Source organism: Rattus norvegicus, chromosome 2 (assembly GCF_036323735.1).
Source record: "Rattus norvegicus strain BN/NHsdMcwi chromosome 2, GRCr8, whole genome shotgun sequence".
NCBI lineage: Eukaryota > Metazoa > Chordata > Mammalia > Rodentia > Muridae > Rattus > Rattus norvegicus.
In genome coordinates, this window is record NC_086020.1 from 7,911,795 (window position 1) to 7,932,849 (window position 21,055).

At 40.5% G+C, this 21,055-nt stretch overlaps 1 protein-coding gene and 1 pseudogene across 8 annotated transcripts in view; one reads left to right on the forward strand and one right to left on the reverse strand.

The window, feature by feature from the left end:
* The window catches only part of Mctp1 (multiple C2 and transmembrane domain containing 1), a 694,629-nt gene that overhangs the window by 112,827 nt on the left and 560,747 nt on the right, over positions 1 to 21,055 (forward strand). The window lies entirely within an intron of this gene.
* LOC134485565 (glyceraldehyde-3-phosphate dehydrogenase-like) lies at positions 12,593 to 13,597 on the reverse strand (annotated as a pseudogene).

Genomic DNA, 21,055 nt, shown 5'->3' on the forward strand with positions numbered 1-21,055 from the left:
TTTCCATTGCTGTCAAGAGATACCATGACCAAGGCAACTCTTATAAATGAAAACATTTAATTGGGGTGGCTTACACTTTCAGAGGTTCAGTTCATTATCATTATGGCAGGAAGCATGGCAGAGTCCAGGCAGACACAGTGTTAGAGAAGGAGATCAGAATTCTGAATCTTTTCCTTAGCCTCAGACAGACTCCAGACAAGGACAAAAATCAGCCACATTCTTTACCAAAACATTGCAGGGATAATCTGTAGGCTGAATATTAAAATTCTCCTCTGAAATCTCTTGCAGACCTCCACAGTTCAATTACTCTCAGCACCACCACATTACATATTCCGATTAATATGCCCCAGTAAGTATTACTTAGAGCATGCTACTGCTTTCCAAAGTCCCAACGTCCACATTTCTCCAAACAAAACAATCAGGCCTATCATAGCAATACCTCACTCCTGTTACCAATTTCTGTCTTAGGGCAACTCTTACATGTTCAGAGGTTCAGTCCAGTATCATTGCAGGAAGCATGGTAGAGTCCAGGAAGATATGGTACTGGAAGAAGGAGTTGAGAGTTTTGCATCTTGATTAAATGGCAACCAGGAGAAGGGTGCTATGAGGAGGGTCTCAAAGCCCACCCACAAAGTGACATACTTCCTCCAACAAGGTCACACCTACTTCAACAAGGCCACTCCCTGGGCCAAACATTCAAACCACCACAGTGGGTTTAAGGAAAAGTGTTTATTGATTGTAGTTAGGGATTTTAGTGGTTTAGTAAAGTGGTGATCATCCTTTCTCCTCCTTCGCTAGTCCTGTGCAGTTGTAGTGTCTGGTACCAGGAATGATTTCCCTCTTGTTGAGAGGATCTTTTGTCCAACTAAAGAGATGTTGATTACCACAAGGGTTTGTGTGCCACTACTTTATCTTTAGGGTTATCACATCATGTTGGTCGTTGATGTGCTTCAAAGGCATTGTAACTGTATAGGACTGTTGCTTGTTTGCTCCCTTTGGAAGCTTGCATCGTACCTTCAGGTATCACGAAAGCTTGTCCCTAGGGAGGAGACATTCAGGTCAGTTACAGCTCAGGAGCCTCTAGGCCTTGTGTCAGAAATTCATGGTAACTTTAACAATAGTGACTCGCTTTCCACTTCTGTGGGTAGCCAAGGGCAACAGCAATAGCCTGTAATGTCTCTTGGACAACCCTGGCCAATAGTTCAAGAGGCCTTCTTATGCTTGCTGTTAGGGTTTTTGTTAGATGGGCTTTGGCTATTAGAGGGACTGTTGTCTACCCTGATAGAAATTTTTTTGAGCTATATATGCATATTTCTACACCTACTTACATGGTGTGAATAAAAATATATCATAAAATGTGCAAGTAAATGGATGGAATTAGAAAAGATCATACTAAGGGAGGTAACCTACACCCAGAAAGACAAACATGCCATGTTCTCATTCAGATGAAACTCCCTTCTCCAAACCATCAGATGTGAATATATATATCCGGGAGTAACTGCAGAAACCAGAAAAATAAAAAGGGGCCATTGCTTGGGTATCAGGTAGGGTGAAGAGCAATAGAGAAGAGAGAAACAGGGTCTGATAGAGGGAATGGGGGGGAGCAGGTGGGGCTTAATTAGAAAGAGAGGGGCTGGTAAATGCAGAGTAAGGAAGAGATGGTAAAATAATGATAAGGATGTCTCAAAAGGCCAGAAGGAATCAGACCATTAACTATCTACCTAAACATACCTATAATACTCTGTAGGTTTTAAAGAAAAGTTATGACCAAAATGTCTAGTTAATTTTCAAATATAAAAATGGCTCTAGCTGTCAAACAGTTTGGTTAACAGTATTAGGTAAAGAAATTACTTCTTTTAACATTTGAAGTCTTTTTCTTTTTAATATTGTGAAACCAAGACCAGAACAAATACCTCACAGGTTGTTGTAAGACCAAACAGGAACAAATGCCTCACAAATTAATGGAAAACCAAAGCAGAAAAATGGTTAAGAGTTCTGTTTACAGCTAATACAATTAAAAAGAAGTTCCTGTTTGTTCTGTGCTAAATCTGAACTAAGGGACAAGTCCTTGTTTATTGTATGTTAAGTCCCTGCTAATTAATGCTTTAATTTGCAGTCAAGAAAAGTTACTGGTCTGATGTAAATTACTTGTAATCATCATTCCCAGATTCCTTGCCTTTGCTCTCCTCCCCATTTCTTCAAGAGGTCAGTGGGGGCTGCTTTCTCAAACCCTGACACAGGGAGAGACAGCTAAGCAGTCCTGATAGCATCCAAATAGAGCTTTATTGTGGACAACGAGAGAATCAGAGAGGCTTGCCCCCCCCCCCAAAAAAAAAAAAAACAATCTCAGGATTAACAATATTTCTCTGAAACGTTCACTTCATTTTAATTTACTGTTGGGTTAGGATTTTGAAATTTTGTGATAAAGAATGTTCTGGTTTTGATGAGCTCTTTCAGAAGATATGCATTCTTTATCTTAGGTAGTGTTTGTTTTCTTCCCTTGGTCCTGTCATTACCTCTAGGCTTTTGGGAACACTCACTGATTTATTCTGTAATTGATTGTGTTGTCCCTTCCTCGAGGCTTCATGACTCTGCACTATGTGTGCAACAGTGAACAGAACACAGCATCCTGGAATCTAACAACAGGCTGCTGGGGTTTTCTGATTGAACTTTTATGAAGAAGTGTCTTGGCTTCATCTTTCAGTTTTGTAACAGATTTGATTTTAATTTCTGTCTCCTTTTCTTCATAATTTCCTGCTATGCTTCCCTGTACTCTGATTATCCCATTTTCTGAAATATTCCCTTTGATTCTTATCTCTCTCTGAAAAAAGTCTTATTTTTAAAACACTTTTTTATTATCTGCACAATTAATATTCATCATTTGCTTATTGTGAATCTCTGTCATATTGTTAGCTTCCCCCAAATACTTGAAGATCCCCATTTGTGTATTCATATTTAAGCACTGAAATTCTATGAGTGTGAGTTTATAACACTGTAAGCTGTTCTACAGGCCAGGTATAGGATAGGAGACAAAAGAGAGGAAAACATGGAATTGAAGCTGTACATGTTGGGTTTCTTACTTTTAATGACTGAACATTTGCCTGTTCCTTCCACTGGCCATATCCATTGCTAATGTAATTCACTTCTTGCTTTCTGAATATACGCATCAAGCCATCGCTCTAGCTCTAGCTAATTATTCGGGTACAGTTCAGGGGATTGCTGACTTCTAATATCCTGAAGTCATCTGTAGCTCCAAAATGAGTCACTGGATTCCAAGGTGTTGGTGGTAGTTATGGCATTATTTCCTCCTCCTCCTCCTCTGTCTTAATATTTTTCTTCTTGAATAATACTGTTTTTGACATAGAGCACATGAAAGGGGTGAGACACATGCTCTCCTTCATTTCTTCCTCTTCTATTCAGGAAGTGTGTGTTCTGAGTGAATTATGAACCAAAAGCCACTGAGCAAAAAGGAATGTTCTCCTCTGAGTAAACCTCTGCAATCCTCTGGGTAGCACAGATGCTGGTGCCAAATAAATGCTCTGTGTGAAGAAAGCGATCTGAGCCTGGGAGGGAGTTCAGAGAGAGAGGTTTTAAGCACTCTAGTGTTTTGGGAGAACAGAACACTATACTTTTAAGAACCCTGCCAGTGCTGTAAAGAGGTTTAGAGTAATTGGAATTGCTATTGATAGAAAAGCAAGAATTACAGTCAAATGATGCAAGATGCTCTTAATTGTTTTCATGCAAAACATTGGAATTCTTGCTGCTTTGCTGCTGGGGAGGGATGTTTTGATCTGAACACCTATATGTTTAGGCTTCTGTGTTAGAGGGGCATTTAAAGCTCATGGAAAGGAGGAAATCAGGGATAGTAGAGAAAAAAAGTAAACACTTTTAAGTCAATTTTCCCTGTGGGGGAAAAGTGTGGAAAGCCAGATCTCTATTTGTCTGAGCAATTTTCACCTGTGGGTGACTGCAGAAAATAAGAGGCAACCTTTTGTCATTTCAAATGTGTCAGAAGAATGTTCTCCTTAAAGCAGCCCTGGGAACCCAGGTGCCAATGCTGGTCACAGAGTACATCAGCTCACACTAGGTTATAGGAGCCTTGATCAGGAGGGGCCCAGTTACCACAGGAGGATGTGCTTCAAGGTTATCACAGGTCCTATAAGAGAGGTAAATCTAGCAATAGGGCAAATGAGCAGTGCTGAAGGTTGTGGTTTAATAGGTAGCTGTCCAAGATAGACAAACACAGGAGGTAAATTGACTGAATCCAAAATCTCAAAATTTTGACTTTTCTTTTAATTCAGATCAGCTAAGTCCAAGAAAGCAAGGAGCTGGAAGCCTGGACAGGGTAACGTAGACCATGATTGGTATTCCTTTCTCACTGAGGTTCATACAGGCTTCAGAACTGTGATATTCCAGAGTGAAATTTGTCTCCTGGAGGTCTTTACAACAGACTGAAAGATCCTCTGAAGAATGCTGAGTCATATGTAAATTTTTATTTTATATATACCTAGCACACCGATTTTTCAAAGAAGCTCATGTTTGTGAACTTTGTTCTCATGATATAAATTTGATATACAATTGTTTGGATACATTATGTTGTTAGTACCAGGATAAAAATGTTTTTATACAAACCACCTGATAAATTATTTCTCTGCCGGTGAAATGAGGCAATTCAATCCAGATTAGATTATATTAAACACAGTGTTATTGGGAAGCTGCTCTCTGGTGAGGTCATTGGCGAGGGAAGTTATAAGGAAGGGGAAGAGGAGACGGGGAAGAGAAAGAGAGAAAGCATGCACAGAGAAAGAGGAGCGGGGAGAGAAGCCGAGGAGACCAAAATGTCTGAATTATATAGACAAGAACTTTTGGGGGAAGAGCTGGACTTTTCAGAAAAGTTCAGAAGTGTGTGGGGTGGGGGCAGGATATGCCAGGTAGAGACTGAGGGATTCTGGGAGAACCTGGAGGCCAGGTCTGCTTTGGTAAGTAAAATATGTACCTCAGCCCCTCATCCTAGAATCTGAAACCAAAAATCACCAACCAGGCCAATTGTGTTTCTATGGATATCAGGCATTATACAAAGAGTGAGGGTATCAAGATATTGGTAGTTAATCACAGCAAAGGACAAGTAAAATGGCATGGGGTCATTATTCAGTTGGTGTTGAGTCATTACTCTATTGGTATGGGGCCATTACTCTGTTGCTATGGATCATTATTCTTTGGTTCTGTGGTGCAGTACAAGTGATGGACATTACTCTAAAAGGGATGCCTTCCATTTCTTTTTGTAGACTTGACTCTAGGAGGGAAGTCTCTACCCAGGAATGGATCAACTTCCCCTGTCCTTGCTGAGTCTGGACAGAATGCTATAGCTTCTCACCAATGCCTTATAAGTGGAAGCCATTATGACTAGACCAGGGGAGGGAAGAGGCAAGTGTGTGCACTCTTGTGCTCATCAGATTTCTGATACACAAAAAACTGAGATAATTAACTTACAAAGAAGAGAAAAATCTTTATTTTTGCCCATCTTTGGAAGTTTCCATCTTGACTGTCAGCACATCATGGTAAAAGCATTTAAAGGGCAAAGTGATTGACCTAGCATCTGAAACAAACAAACAAACAAACAAACAAACAAACAAACAAACAAGGAAACGACCTGACTGCTCCTAGGTTTGGTGAAGGAGAAGGCTTATTGTAGATAAAAGGAAAAGCATAGTCATAGACAAAGATATCTGGGAGAGTCTAGAATAAACATGACCAGAATAAGCTAGAGACATGTTAGGAAAATGGAGAGGGGAAAGGAGCTGCCAACCATGAAGGGTAGCCTGGGCCAAGAGCCTGGCATTGCCAAATTGGCTAGATTATTTAGGGAAGGACAGATGAAGAAAGGACTGCTCAGCTCCTGGGCTGGAGAAGTTTATGGTAGGGGATGGGTTATGTCACCCAAAAGGGCATGTAAGGAACTGAGGGATTCAGGAGGAATCTGGCAGCCGGGTCTACTTTAATAGGCAAAATAAAAATAGGCAACTAGGCCATTTGTCTCAGGGTTTGAGACCTAACAAATCCAGGAAGAAGAAAAGCGGAAGGGCAAAGCTTCTACATTTTCTTCTTGCTCCAGTGGCCCCACTCTAGGCCCCAGTTTCTAGAATCATTGCTACTACCCTGGTGATTAAGTCTAATGTGAACCCATGTGAGTCATTCAAGATCCAAATTATAATATTTCTCTTTCTCCTATCAGTTGAACGTAGGTGAGTCCTTCTAAAATCCATTTGCCAAAACAAAAAGAGGATGAGCCTAAGTCATTGAGTGACTGTGGAGAATAAAAGCCTGTCCACTATAAGCACATTAGACACCGAGAACCAGATTCTGTTATGTCACTGACCAAAAGTACATTGGCTAATTTCTTTTATGTAGAAGAATTAAGGGGAGGGGCAAAAATTAAGCCACTAATAGTGCAAGATGCCTAGATGAATTTGAATTATAGATAAAAAGCAGATAATGAATCTATTAATCATTTACTTTGGTAGTATATTTTATTAAAACTTTTCTTTTTAGAATTTATCTGTTTGCATGCTTTCTCTTGTCTTAGTGACTTCTTTATTGCTGTGACAAAGCACTGTCACCAAGGCCACTTCTAAATGAAAGCATTTAAGTGTGGACTTGATTACAGTTCGGAGGGGGAATTCATAACTCTCATAGTGGAGAGCATGGCCGTGATCTGCAGTCATGGTGCGGTGCTGGAGCAGTTGCAACAACAATCCCAAGGCAGAGACAGGTGGGAGTGCTGGAAATGAAACCTCAAAGCACCCAGTTTCTATAACTGTAGAGCAAATTTCATGTGTCTGACTGTATGGAGCCATTCTCATTCAAATTGCCACATGTCTACATGGGTGTTTGTGCACCACATGTATGCCTAGTGCTCTTGTGCCAGAGGAAGCATCGAGTTTCATGGAAATAGAGGTACAGATGGTTGTGAGCCACAGATGGGGTGTTTAGCAACAAACCCGGGTTTATTGCAAGAATGCTAAGTACTCTTAACCCTGAGCCATCTCTTTAGCCCCAGTGGTACACATTAACATGTTCATTAATCATTAAAGATGCTAGCCCATTTTTTAAATTGAGTCACTGTGATGGTTTGCATATGCTTGGCCCAGGGAGTGACATTATTAGAAGGTGTGGCATTGTTGGAGGAAGTGTGTCACTGTGGGGGTGGGCTTGGAGACCCTCCTCCTAGCTGCCTGCGGTTGCTCAGGCTGTTCCTGACTTCCTCCGGCACTATGCCTGCCTGGATGCTGCCATGCTCCCGCCTTGATGATAATGGATTGAACCTCTGAACCTATTAGCTAGCCCCAATTAAATGTTTTCCTTTATAAAACCTGCATTGATCTTGGTGTCTGTTCACATCAATAAAACCCTAAGTAAGACAGTCACTTTTTTGATCTAGGATTTTTGAGTTCTTTGTATATTCTGGATATTATTTATTTGTCATATGCTCAGTTGGCAAAGATTCTCTTCCAGTCTGTAGGCTTCTTCAGTTAATTGTCTTTTTAGCTGCAGAGGTTTTAGTTTTATGAAGTCCCATTTGTTAACAGTTCATCTTCCCTCCTTAGCAAGTGCATTCCATTCAGAACATCCTTTTGTGCATCTATATTTTGTAGGGACTGCCAATGTTTTTGCTTTTGTGTCTGAGACAAGGTCTCTCATTGGTCTATAACCCATCAGAATAGGGTGTGCTGGCCATGAATCATTGTGTATTTCTTCTGTCTGTGCCTTCTCAGTGCTGAGCCACTGTGCCCAACTTGTTTGTTTGCTCTTTAAATGGGCTCTGGGGGATCTGAGGTCATCATGCTTTCAAGGCAAATAATTAAAAATGGAGGTTGGGGATTTAGCTCAGTGGTAAAAAAGGCCCTGGGTTCGGTCCCCAGCTCTGTAAAAAAAAAAAAAAAAGAAAAGAAAAAGAAAAGAAAAAAAAGAAAAAAAAGTGGAGTATCTCCTTTGTCACAAATGAATAATTTTCCTAAGGACTACAAGTGAAAGAGACCATCATCACTGAGGTGAAATCTTCTGGAATATGTTTCCTGAGAGCACAAAAAGCTGTGTTCCAGAGATAGTTAAGGTTGTACCTCACGCTGCAGCTGTAAACTTGGTAATATATGAGTCACCCAGTTGGTACTGGTTTTGAAGGCATGAAGGGGTCATGAAGAACAGCTAAGGCTGGGCACTGTGAGAGGCCATGGAAGGTCATTGGTGAAGGTGCACCCTCAGTTACAATTAATAGCTCAGAACTGAAGGGGTCAGGCAAAGGAGTTGAGACTTGGAACCATGGAGAGAGCCTGTGAGAGGCTACTGGTGAAGCCTAGTTGCAACGGAATACCCTAGTGTATTAGAGATGCCAGTACCATGGGATGATCACCAGGAACATCTGAGGCAGTGGATCAACCTGAGCGCTACAAGGACACAGCTGGAGAAGTGAAGCTAGACCTTTGAAGGATCATGTGTGGATCCACGACATTGAAACAAGCTGTAATAAAGCTGCCTTGGAGACCCAAAGATGTTAGATACCAGAGCCACAGGCTATCTGCTGAGGAACGCTATTAATAGGGAGTGGAACCAACTCAGGAGAAAGGAATTTGTTGCAGTCAGCAGAGATGAAAGAGGAGTTTATGATCTGAAGACCACATTGACATCACACATGAAGATGGCAGTGTGGGAGTTTGCTCAGCTGGAGACCAGACTGACATCACACATGAAGATGGCAGTGTGGGAGTTTGCTCAGCTGGAGACCACATTGACATCACACATGAAGATGGCAGTGTGGGAGTTTGCTCAGCTGGAGACCAGATTGACATCACACATGAAGATGGCAGTGTGGGAGTTTGCTCAGCTGGAGACCACATTGACATCACACATGAAGATGGCAGTGTGGGAGTTTGCTCAGCTGGAGACCAGATTGACATCACACATGAAGATGGCAGTGTGGGAGTTTGCTCAGCTGGAGACCACATTGACATCACACATGAAGATGGCAGTGTGGGAGTTTGCTCAGCTGGAGACCACATTGACATCACACATGAAGATGGCAGTGTGGGAGTTTGCTCAGCTGGTTGCCTGTCTTAATTTGGGGATTACAGTTAAGGTTGCACATCCTTAAGCAGATCAGGATACTCTTGTGATTTTATCTCTTCTACACAGAACACCTCTATATGCTCACCTGTGTTGTTATTTCTTCAAATTTATTAAGTCTTGTCACCAAGGCATGTCTTCAGTGATGTCTTTCTGATCTCTCCTGGTAGAACTTGGTGTTTCTCTTCAGGCTTTTTTTTGCTCTACTGGATCTCATCGAGGCATTTTCTCAAGAGAGTCTCCTTGTTACTCTTCACAGTACTTTGTAATTTGCTAGTGGAACCAGGCAGGTTTAAATGTATGGATATTGTTTCTAGAAATTAGGGTTAACTAGATCCAAAAAGAGCACAAGTGACTTTATGATCATAAAATACTAATATATACTGGGCATACATTTTTAGGGATATTTTTGTTTGTCTTTGTCTTTGTTTTTGTTTTTTTGTTTTGATTTTTAATAATAATTTTATTTGTTTACATTTCAAATGCTATCCTCCTTCTGGGTCTCCCCTCCATGGCACATCCCACCCCTCCTTTCCCCTTTGCCTCTAAGAAAATGCTCCCTCTCACCCATTCACTCCTGCTTTACCCCTCTAACATTCCCCTTCTCTGGGGCATCACACCTCCACAGGTCCAAGTGCCTTCCCTCCCACTGATATCTGATGAGGCAGTCCTTTGCTACATTTGTAGCAGGAGCTATGGACCTGCCAATGGACCTCTCTGGTTGGTGGTTTAGTACCTGGGAACTCTGAGGAGTCCAGTTAATTGACATTGTTATTCTTCCTATGGGGTTGCAGTTGCAATCCCCTTCAGCTGTTTCAGCTCTTCCCCTTACTTTTCCATAGGGGTCCTTGGGCTCAGTGAGTGTACCGGCTGGTTTTGTTTGTCAGCTTGACACAAGCTGGAGTTACCACAGAGAAAGGAGCCTCACTTGAGGAAATGCCTCCATGAGATCCAGGTGTAAATAAGGCATTTTCTCAATTAGTGATCAAGAGTGGGAGGGCCCACTGTGGGTGGTGCCATCCCTGGGTTGGCAATCCTGGATTCTATAAAAAAGCAAGCTGAGCAAGCAAGGGAAAGCAATCTAGTAAGCAGCAGCCCTCCATGGCCTCTGCATCAGTTCCTGCCTCCAAGTTCCTGCCCTGTGTGAGTTCCTGTCTTGATTTCCTTTGGTGATTAACAGTAATGTGGAAGTATAAGTTGATTAAACCCTTTCCTTCCCAACTTGCTTCTTTGTCATAATATTTTGTGCAGGAATACAACCCCTGACTAAGACAGTGAATATCTGTATGTGTCTTATTCAGGTGCTGGCAGAGCCTCTCAGAGAACAGCCCTACCAGGCTCCTGTCTGTAAGCACATCTTGGCATTAGCAATAATATCAGGGTTTGGTGTCTGGATGGAATGGATTGCATGGTGGGGTGGTCTCTGGATGGCCTTTCCTTCAGTCTCTGCTCCATTTAGGTGTCAGTGTAACGGTGGCTTCATAGAATGAATTAGGTAGTATTCATTCTCTTTCTATTTTGTGAAATACTTTGAGAAGTTTTGGTATTGGGTCTTCTATGAAGGTCTGATAGAATTCTGCACTAAAACCATCTGTTCCTGGGCTCTTTTTGGTTGGGAGACTTTTAATGACTGCTTCTATTTCCTTAGGGGTTATGGGACTGTTTAGATAGTTTATCTGGTCCTGATGTAACTTTGGTACCTAGTATCTGTCTAGAAAATCATCCATTTCATCTAGATTTTCCAGTTTTGCTGCTTTTGTAATAGGCTCTGATGATTTTTTATTTTCCTCCATTTCTGTTATTATGTGTCCCTTTTCATTTCTGATTTTGTTAATTTGGATACTGTCTCTGTGCCCTGTGGTTAGTGTGGCTAAGGGTTTATCTATCTTGTTGATTTTCTCAAAGAACCAGCTCTTAATTTTGTTGATTTTTTTGTATTGTTCTCTTTGTTTCTAATTGGTTGATTTTAGCCGTGAGTTTGATTATTTTCTGCCATCTTTCCTCTTGGATATGTCCTTCTAGAGCTTTCAGATGTGCTATTAAGTTGCTAGTGTAGGAACTCTCCAACCTTTTTTTGAAGGTACTCAGTGCTATGAATTTTTCTCTTAGTACTGCTTTTATTGTGTCCCAAAAGTTTGGGTATGCTATGACTTCATTTAATCAACTTCTAGAAAGTCTTTAATTTCTTTCTTTTTTTTCCTGACCAAGTTATCATTGAAGAGAGAGTTATTAAGTTTGCATGAGTATGTGGGCTTTCTGTTGTTTTTGTTGTTATTAAGGACAAGTTTAGTCTGTGGTGATCTTATTGAATTCACCTTTCAATCTTTTTGTATCTGTGGAGCCTTGTTTCTTGTCAGATTATATGGTCCATTTTGGAGAAGGTACCATGATGGGCTGAGAAGAAGGTATATTCTTTTGCTTTAGGGTGAAATGTTCTGTAGATAAGTGTTAAATCCATTTAGTTCTTATGTCTGTTAGTTTCAATGTATTTTTGTTTACTTTCTGTTTGCATTGATCTGTCCATTGGTGAGAGTTGGGTGTTGAAGCCTCCCACCAGTATTGTGTGAGGATCATTGTGTATTTTAATGTTTAGTAGTGTTTCTTTTGCAAATGTGAGTACCCTTGCCTTTTGGGCATAGATATGCAGAATTGAGAGTTCATTTTGGTAGATTTTTCCTTTAATGAGTGTGAAGTATCCTTCTCCATCTCTTTGGATAACTTTTGGTTGGAAGTCTATTTCATTGGATATTAGAATGACTACTCCAGCTTCTTTCTTGGGGTCATTTGCTTGGAAAAATTTTTCCAGCCTTTTAGTCTGAAGTAGTGTCTGTCTTTATCACTGATGTATGCAACAAAATGCTGAGTCTTGTTTACATATCCAGCCTATTTACTGGGGAATTGAGCCCATTGATGTTGAGAAATATTAAATACCAATGATTGTTGGTTCCTTTTATTTTTCTTGTTAGTGATGGTATTGTGCTTGTGTTGTTTTTATCTTTTGAGTTTGTTGTGAGATGATTTCTTTCTTTCTTTCTTTCTTTCTTTCTTTTTGGTATAGTTTTTCTCTTTGTGTTGGAGTATTCCTTCTATTATCCTCTGTAAGTTTGGGTTAGTGGAGATATTGTTTAAATTTGGTTTTGTCATGTGATATCTTATTTTCTCCATCTATGGTGACTGAGAATTTTGCTGGGTATAGTAGCCTTGGCTGGTCTTTTTGCTCTCTTAGGGTCTGTATGACCTCTTTTTTCTTTTTTCTTTTTTCTTTTTTTGTGTGTGGGTGCAGTGAACTTTATTGATGGTATTCAAGAGAGAAGGGAGGGCTCCCTAGGCCCCTCCTGGTATTATGAGGGTCTGGAATGGAATTGTGAGGGAGATGCTCAGTGTTGGGGGACTGAGTTGGGATGGGGACTACTCAGCAACTGAGGGCCTCTCTCTTGCTCTCAGACCCTTGCTGGGTTGGGTGGTTCAGGGTTTCTTACTCCTTGGAGACCATGTAGGCCATGAGGTCCACCACTCTGTTGCTATAGCCGTATTCATTGTCATACCAGGAAATGAGCTTTACAAAGTTGTCATTGAGAGCAATGCCAGCCCCAGCATCAAAGGTGGAAGAGTGGGAGTTGCTGTTGAAGTCACAGGAGACAACCTGGTCCTCAGTTTAGCCCAGGATGCTCTTTAGTGGGACCTCGGACGCCTGCTTCACCACCTTCTTGATGTCATCATACTTGGCAGGTTTCTCCAGGCGGCATGTCAGATCCACAATGGATACATTGGGGGTAGGCACACAGAAGGCCATGCCAGTGAGCTTCCCGTTCAGCTCTGGGATGACCTGGCCCACAGCCTTGGCAGCACCGGTGGATGCAGGGATGATGTTCTGGGCTGCCCCACTGCCATCACACCACAGCTTTCCAGAGGGGCCATCCACAGTCTTCTGAGTAGCTGTGATGGCATGGATTGTGGTCATGAGCCCTTCCACGATGCCAAAGTTGTCATGGATGACCTTGGCCAGGGGGGCTAAGCAGTTGGTGGTGCAGGATGCATTGCTGACAATCTTGAGGGAGATGTCTTATTTCTCGTGGTTCACACCCATCACAAACATGGGGGCATCAGCGGAAGGGGTGGAGATGATGACCCTTTTGGCCCCACCCTTCAGGTGAGCCTTCTCCATGGTGGTGAAGACGCCAGTAGACTCCACTACATACTCAGCACCAGCGTCGCCCCATTTGATGTTAGTGGGATCTCGCTCCTGGAAGGTGGTGATGGGTTTCCCGTTGATGACAAGCTTCCCATTCTCAGCCTTGACTGTGCCGTTGAACTTGCCATGGGTAGAGTCATACTGGAACATGTAGACCATGTAGTTGAGGTCAATGAAGGGGTCATTGATGGCAACAATCTCCACTTTGCCAGATGCAGAGCAGAAGGCAGCCCTGGTAACCAGGCGCCCAATACGGCCGAATCTGTTCATACCGACCTTCGCCATCTTGTCTATGAGACAAGACTGGCACAGCAGGAGAAGATGCCGCTATCTTTGGAGCAGGAAGGAGCAGAGAGCCTGTATGACCTCTGACCAAGATCTTTGACTTCTAGAGTCTCTGTTATGAAGTCTGATATAATTCTGATAGGTTTGCCTTTTTATGTTGCCTGGCCTTTTCCCCTTACGATTCTTTCTTTGTTCTGTGTATTAACATGAGGAATTTCTTTACCAGTCAAATCTATTTGGTGTTCTGTAGGCTTTTTGTACATTTATGGTCATCCTTTTCTTTAGGTTAGAGAAGTTTTCTTCTATGATTTTCTTCTATGACTTTGTTGAAGATATTTACTGTTCCTTTAAGTTGGGAATCTTTGCTTTCCTCTAGCCCTATTATTCTTAGGTTTGGTCTTTTCATTGTTTTCTGAATATCCTGGATGTTTTTGGTTAGGAGCATTTTGCACTTTTTCTATTTTTTGACTCTTATGCTACTATCTTCCATAGTATCTTCTACATCTGAGATCTCTCTTTTATCTCTTGTATTCTGTTGTTGATGCTTACATCTGTAACTTCTGATCTCTTTCCTAGGTTTTCCATCTCCAGGGTTGCCTTTCTTTATGTTTTCTTTATTATTTCTATTTCTATTTGTGGATCCTAGATGGTTTTGTTCAATTCTATCACCTGTTTGGTTGTGTTTTTCTGTATTCTTTAAGGGATTTATCTGTTTCCTCTTTAAGAACTTCTACCTGTTTATCTGTGTTCTCCTGAATTTCTTTAAGGGCGTTATGAAAGTCCTCCTTAAGGTTCTTCATCATCTTCATGAGATGGGATTTTAATCAGAATCTCATTTTTCAGGTGTGTTAGAATATTCAGGGCATGCTGAGGTGTGAGAGCTGGGTTCTGATAGTGCCAGTGGCATTGGTTTCTGTTGCATATGTTCTTGCACTTGATTCTCAGCATTTGGTTATCTCAAATGTTAATTGTTCTTGCTGTCCCTCAATGGATTCCGTCCCTCTTGTGATCTGTTGTGAGCCTGGTTGTGTAGAAACACCTATGCAAGCTTTCTCTGGTTGTGGGAGGGATCTATAGTGCCAGCTCTACCCTGGGCCAAGTTGTCAGCCCACTTTTAGGAATATTAAATTGCATTAAACATTTTTTTCCTTAGACTGTAACACAGTACCTCAGATATGTATTGTAGACATTTCAAAATATGTGTCACATTCTATTTTTGGTGAACTATAGATGTAATGGTTGAACAGATTATATACTTGGTACAAATAGATCATTAGCAAGTGTGCAATGTTTACACGTGTCAATTAATGAATGAATGTATAGATGATAGGATAACTAAATAAAAAGAGCTTAGGAAATCTACAACAAACATAACTAACAGTTTCATGTTTGATACTGCACATGACATACATTTATCTGAGCATTGAACATGTAGAATTTCAATTCCACTGCTGATTTCTCTAAAGATATATTTGAAGGCCCAATATTATGCTTTAGACTATTCTACATTAATGAAGAGTCTTTTTTTCTTAATTATAACAATGCTTAGGGAAAAGAATCAGGTACTTAGCTTGAATCTTTCTCTAGGCACTGTGATATTTTATTTTTATATGATTGTAGGTAGGGATAGGTAGCTTGAGACTACTTTTGTTTTCTCAAATAACTCATTGAAAAATAGAGGTAAATGTTCAGTGGAAGTTCAAAGAGTCAGAAAAAATATGATTAAATTCTTCCTTGAATTTAACCATCAATTACATATTACTTATGGTTTTTAACCATATTAAATTCTTTTGAAAGACTGTGGGACTAGCCTTGATGGTCTTTGCTCTTATTTATTTATTTATTTATTTATTTATTTATTTCTGGCTCTTTGTTGATACTATCATTAAAATTTACATATCAGACTACTAATGTTTACAAAACTATGTCTTGTAATCTGAAAAGGTATTTAAAACTGTTCTATTATTTTCCCAAGCATAATGGTGAATGCCTATAATCTAGCAATTGGGAACCTCAAGTAATAGGATTGCCATTAATTTGATGTCAGTCTGGGCTACACGGTGTGACCCTGTTTCCACATAATTTTGCTTTAATGTTAATGTGGACTTTACGAATATGTAGTTGTTTTATATTTGTGTTTATATGTATAATATGCATGCATGTATGTATATGAATATTTATGTCCATATGAATGCACAGAAGCCAAAGGTCAATGGTTTGTCTTCTTCTATTACTTCCACATTATGCTTAGAGACAGAATGCCTCACTGAAGTTGGAGTCTCCATCAGCAAATATAGCTGGCTAGCAAGGTGCAGGATCCTCTTGTCTCTGCCTATCTGTGTTGGGATTATAGGGTATAAGCAACTGTGCCTAGATCATTTTCTGTGTGAGGTGCTAGGGATCAGAACTCTGGTCCTTACACTTGAACTCTGTGTATCATGTAGTTTTATAGTGCTGTGCTATATGAAAGCATAAAGTAAAATGCACCAAAAATGTTCTGTGATTAAAATCTCAAGTTAATATTTGTTACCGAAGAATATGTAATGATTAAAAACAGTGGAATATATTTACATTTAAAAACATTAAAAAGGATTGTCATAGTTCATGTTTAAAGAAATGTGTTTGTAGAATCAACTTCCAGGCTTACTGTACAGTAGTAGTTCCCCATCGTCTATAGTAAGTTCTAAGTTCTGTGGCTAATGCCTAAACCATGAGGAAATCCTGGACCCTACATAGTCTTTGATTGCCTTTACATACAATTCATTTATTAATGAAAAATGTTCTTTGTAGCTAAGCTATTATCAACTTCATGCAGTTTGAGATGTGGGAGCAAGTTGACATGGCTTTCTTCTTCCTTACAACTTTATAAATAGAAGATTCATTCTTACCATGAATCTTAGTAATATTAGCATATGACTTTTTTCTTCTCAAATTGAAACTATTTTGAATTTTTCATTAAATGAAGCACTGTAAATTTCCCCTTGGCCTATCCAAATTATCATCCAAGTGCTGAGATTAGGTCTGAGCCATGATGCCAAGGTACAAAACTTTTATGTCTTGTATAAGCACTTATTATTGCAGGAAAAAGCTCAGATTTTCAATCTTGGAACTTGCATGGAAAAATGTTCTTCAGTGAATCATTTAATCCACTTTCTTTTCTTCATTAGCATGGTGGCTATGAAGAAAGTTAATGAGAATTTGGAAATCTTCCTTAGAGCATAACAGAAGATTATATATTTGAGCAAGACTGATTAGGAAACAAGGATTGTGGCTTATATTGAAACTTATCTACTCTAGGCACATCTAGACAATTAAAACTCATAACAGAGGTTTCCCAAATAGTTGAAGATGCCATGACAAGTGGATGTTCATGTGTCAGGAAGTTCTTTGTGCCAGGTTCGAGATTGCTATCAACCCATCAACATGAAACAGCACAAGTGTGTCATAGTTTAATGTTCAATGGTTGAGCCTGGCCTCTGCTTTTACGACTCAGTTGCAGCAGGCCATGATCCAGCCCCCATGATTCTCATCTGGAGCACATGGCTCTCTTCCAAGCTCATTTACACCATTAATAGAATTCAGTTCTCTGTGACTCTTTTCTTGTTAGTCCCTGGCCTATAGCTGTAATCAGGTCTGAGCCACATGGTCCGTACATACTATGACAACTTACATCTCCAAAGCTGTTGAGAAAGCACTCTTCAGTGTATATACAAAAATCTAATCAAGAGGGTAACTGGCTCATCTCTGCTGTCATGTAGTAGAACCTGAGCAAGTACTTGTCCTACCCTTGTCATAGGTCTCTCTCATACTCAAAGGAAGAGTGTAAACAGTAAAGGTGACGATCTCCAGGGCATGTTAGAATCCTGCCTCCCACCACAGTTGTTTTTCCACAGCTACAGGGCTACAATGCTTGAGGGATTCTAGGTATCTGCTTCTATGTTACTTTCTTTGCATATGATATTGACAGCCTCTGTCTTTGTTACAGGTTCGGTTTGGGGGCTCAACATTAAAAACAGTTAAGAACTAAGGAATCAGAATGTAATAAAGATTTTCTATCTTAAATTCATTTTCTATTTCCTACTATAAAGTATATATATATATTAGATGTTAAATTTACATCTAGAGGATTTTGACACACTTGGAGTGTATGTAAGCAGGAATCTGGGGATCTTGCCAAGAATCTCCCTTAGTTTGTTACATTATGTTTTAGTTTCTATGGATAAATTCAGTTCTCTGCTTTCTGTTCATTATAATGTGCCCTACAGTATGCCTTTAGTATTAGCTCAACATCTTTCTCCCTGTGTCTTTGTATACTAGTAATTCAATTTTTTTAATTATTCTAATCATTGCATTAGATACCTTACATGAGATGTATAGATTTCTAAATAACAAATTCCTTTCTGTTAAGAAAAAGGCCTAGAGGGGCTGGAGAGATGGCTCAGCGGTTAAGAGCACCCGACTACTCTTCCAGATGTCCTGAGTTCAATTCCCAGCAACCACATGGTGGCTCACAACCATCTGTAAGGAGATCCAATGCCCTCTTCTGGTGTATCTGAAGACAGCTACAGTGTACTTATATATAATAAATGAATAAATCTTTAAAAAAAAAAGAAAGAAAGAAAAAGGCCTAGAAACAGAATCTTGATTTTATCAGTAATAACTAGTGTATTTTACATTGCAAGCTATGTGCTTTGTCTCTGCTCATATTGATTTCCAATTGCATATGTTATTCTAGTAACAATAACATACAGGCTCACATCTATCCCAACCTTTAGGAAACAGAGGCAGGAGAATTGCCACAAGTTCAAAGTTTACCTGAGCTGTGTAAAAAGATACAATTTCAAAAAAAGAACAAGAATAAAATAAAATAAAGCAAAACGAGCAATCCAAGATGGCAGCAGCAATAGCTGCTGAGTGTGGTACCTTCCTGTTGCCATTCCCTCTCAGCTGCACAGTTCTCATGCTCACACTCTGACTGGCTTGTTCAAAGGATTGAAGAAGGAAACCTTTCTCAGCTAAGGGTATGCTTAGAAATCATCAGAAAGACAAAGCATTGTAAGGTTTATTCACCAATGTTTTCTTATTCTAGTATTTAGTATTCTAATTAAAGACTCAAAGTCTTCCTGTTTGGTTGGTTTTTGTTGTTTCTTTGGGTTTTTTTTGTTTTTCAAGACAGGTGACAGGGTTTCTCTGTGTAGTCCTGGCTGTCCTAGAACTTGCTTTGTAGACCAGGCTGGCCTTGAACTTACAGAGATCTGCCTACCTCTGCCTCTTGAGTGTTCAGATTAAAGGCATACACCACCACTGCTCGCTGAAAGATACATATCTTAAACAACATTTATGATACATTAGTTGCTCCATTTTTATTAGTTTTTTGTTGCTATTTCACTTATTTTAAAAATCAGTCCACATACACATGGAAAAACTGTCCCAAACTTTGTTGTAAGATTAAATAAGCATGTGTTATCACTCTACATAATAAAACTTCCCTGTCCTGATCCATTTCTAGATTTAGCTGAAATTCTATATTATTTCATTCTCAAGATGTTAGTCTGTTAGTTGTTTTAAGTTAACCATTCTTAATTAGTCTGTAAATGTGCTGGCCACTATTGACCACCATGTTGTCTGCTAAATTTTCGTTCTGTCCCTGGCCTCACCATTCATCTGCTTCCATTTCTTGACTTCACAAAGAAGGAAATGTGTATGACAGGATTTGATAGGTAGCAGGAAAGACCAGGACATATTTTATTTTTTTCTTTTTAAAAAATTGGATATTTTATTATTTACATTTCAAATGTTATCCCTTTTCCGGGCTTCCCCTCTGCAAACCCGTACTCCGTCACCCCTGCTTCTATGGAGGTGCTCATCCACCCACCCACCCTCTCCTGCCTCATGTCCCTAGCACTCCCCTACACTGGGGCATTGAGCCTTCACAAGACCAGGGGCCCCTGTAGGCCCTGGGGGGGTGAGGTTTAGAGGGAGCTCTCTATAGCAATCCCTCACCCAGCTAGGTGGTAGGTTTGGGCAAGAGGGACTGCTTCTGCTGCCTCAGCTGCTGGTTGCTTGGCCTGCCTGAACTAGCAGGAGACTGACTAGCTAGTGGTGAGGGGTTCGGGGGATCTTCTGGCAGTGATTTCAGAGAGAAAGCAGACCTTTTCCTCAAGCAGCTGTGTTACAGCTCTTATGACAGAAGCTCTCAGATGATGGAATAATTCCTGCCCACTTTTAATTTTGAACACAACTCTTAAATACAGTTTTTTGGATGAGTCAGTGTCTGACAACAGCTACTTCCTATTGGTTTGGCCTGAGAGTTTGGGAAGACCTCATATACATATACTGGGGTATAGTCCTGTTTTTAAGGCTGATCTGTCTTGAACCTGTGGTCACATCCTTATCTGTGGAGAAGGGGCTTGGAGCATTGTTCTACATGACTGGTATGTCTCAAACCTCTCTATAGGGGTTTGTTTTGTGGGGGAGGGGGCTGCAGCTAGTGAGGCCTTGATCTGGGAGTCGGGGAATGAGCCTGCCATCCCTTTTAGGGTCCCCAGAGATTCGACCTATCTCAACCAGGAATCAGGGTACCTTTCACAGCCTGCCACCCCATGCCACCTCTCCCATTGATGCCAGATAAGGCCATCCTCTGTTCATATATGCAGCTGGAGCCATGGGTCCTTCCATGTGTACTTTTGGGATGGTGCTTTAGTCCCTGGGAGCTCTCGCTGGCCTGGTTGGTTGATATTGTTGTTCTTCCTATGGGGTTGCAAACCCCTTCAGCTCCTTTAGTCTTTCCCCTAACTCCTCCACTGGGGTCCCGTGGTCAGTCCAACAATTGGCTGCAAGCATCAGCATCTGTATTGGTCAGCTCTGGCAGAGCCTCACAGGAGACATCCATATCAGGCTCCTGTCAGCAAGCACTTCTTGGCATCAGCATAGTGTCTGGGTTTGGTGTCTGCATATGGGATGGATTCCCAGGTGGGGCAGTCTCTGGATGACCTTTTCTTCAGTATCTGCTCCACTCTTTGTCCCTGTATCTCCTTTAGACAGGAGACATTCTGGATTAAAATTTTGGAGATGAGTGAGTGGCTCCTTGCATTTTTTATTGGATTTTTTAAAAAATCTCATAGGTCTTCCGTGAGTAAGATGTAGCTTAGCCCTGAACACACATGAGTTCACCACTGAGGCAGGACTTAGACTTACCTATCTTATTTGTGGAGTTGGGAAGTATGAAATGAACACAAATACATCAGTGACAAAGAAAAGCATCATCATCATAGCCAACCACTCCAAGGTTCTTCTCTACACACTATTGTTTGGATGTCAGGTTATGTATGGGTAAATGGGAGTTATATCTTACTGTTATATCAGTATCACTTTATAAAAACAATTCTTTCACTGTTCAAAATTGTTAGGTATTTCTTTAGGGCATGAATTTGAGAGAAGAAAAATAAAAATATGCTTTCT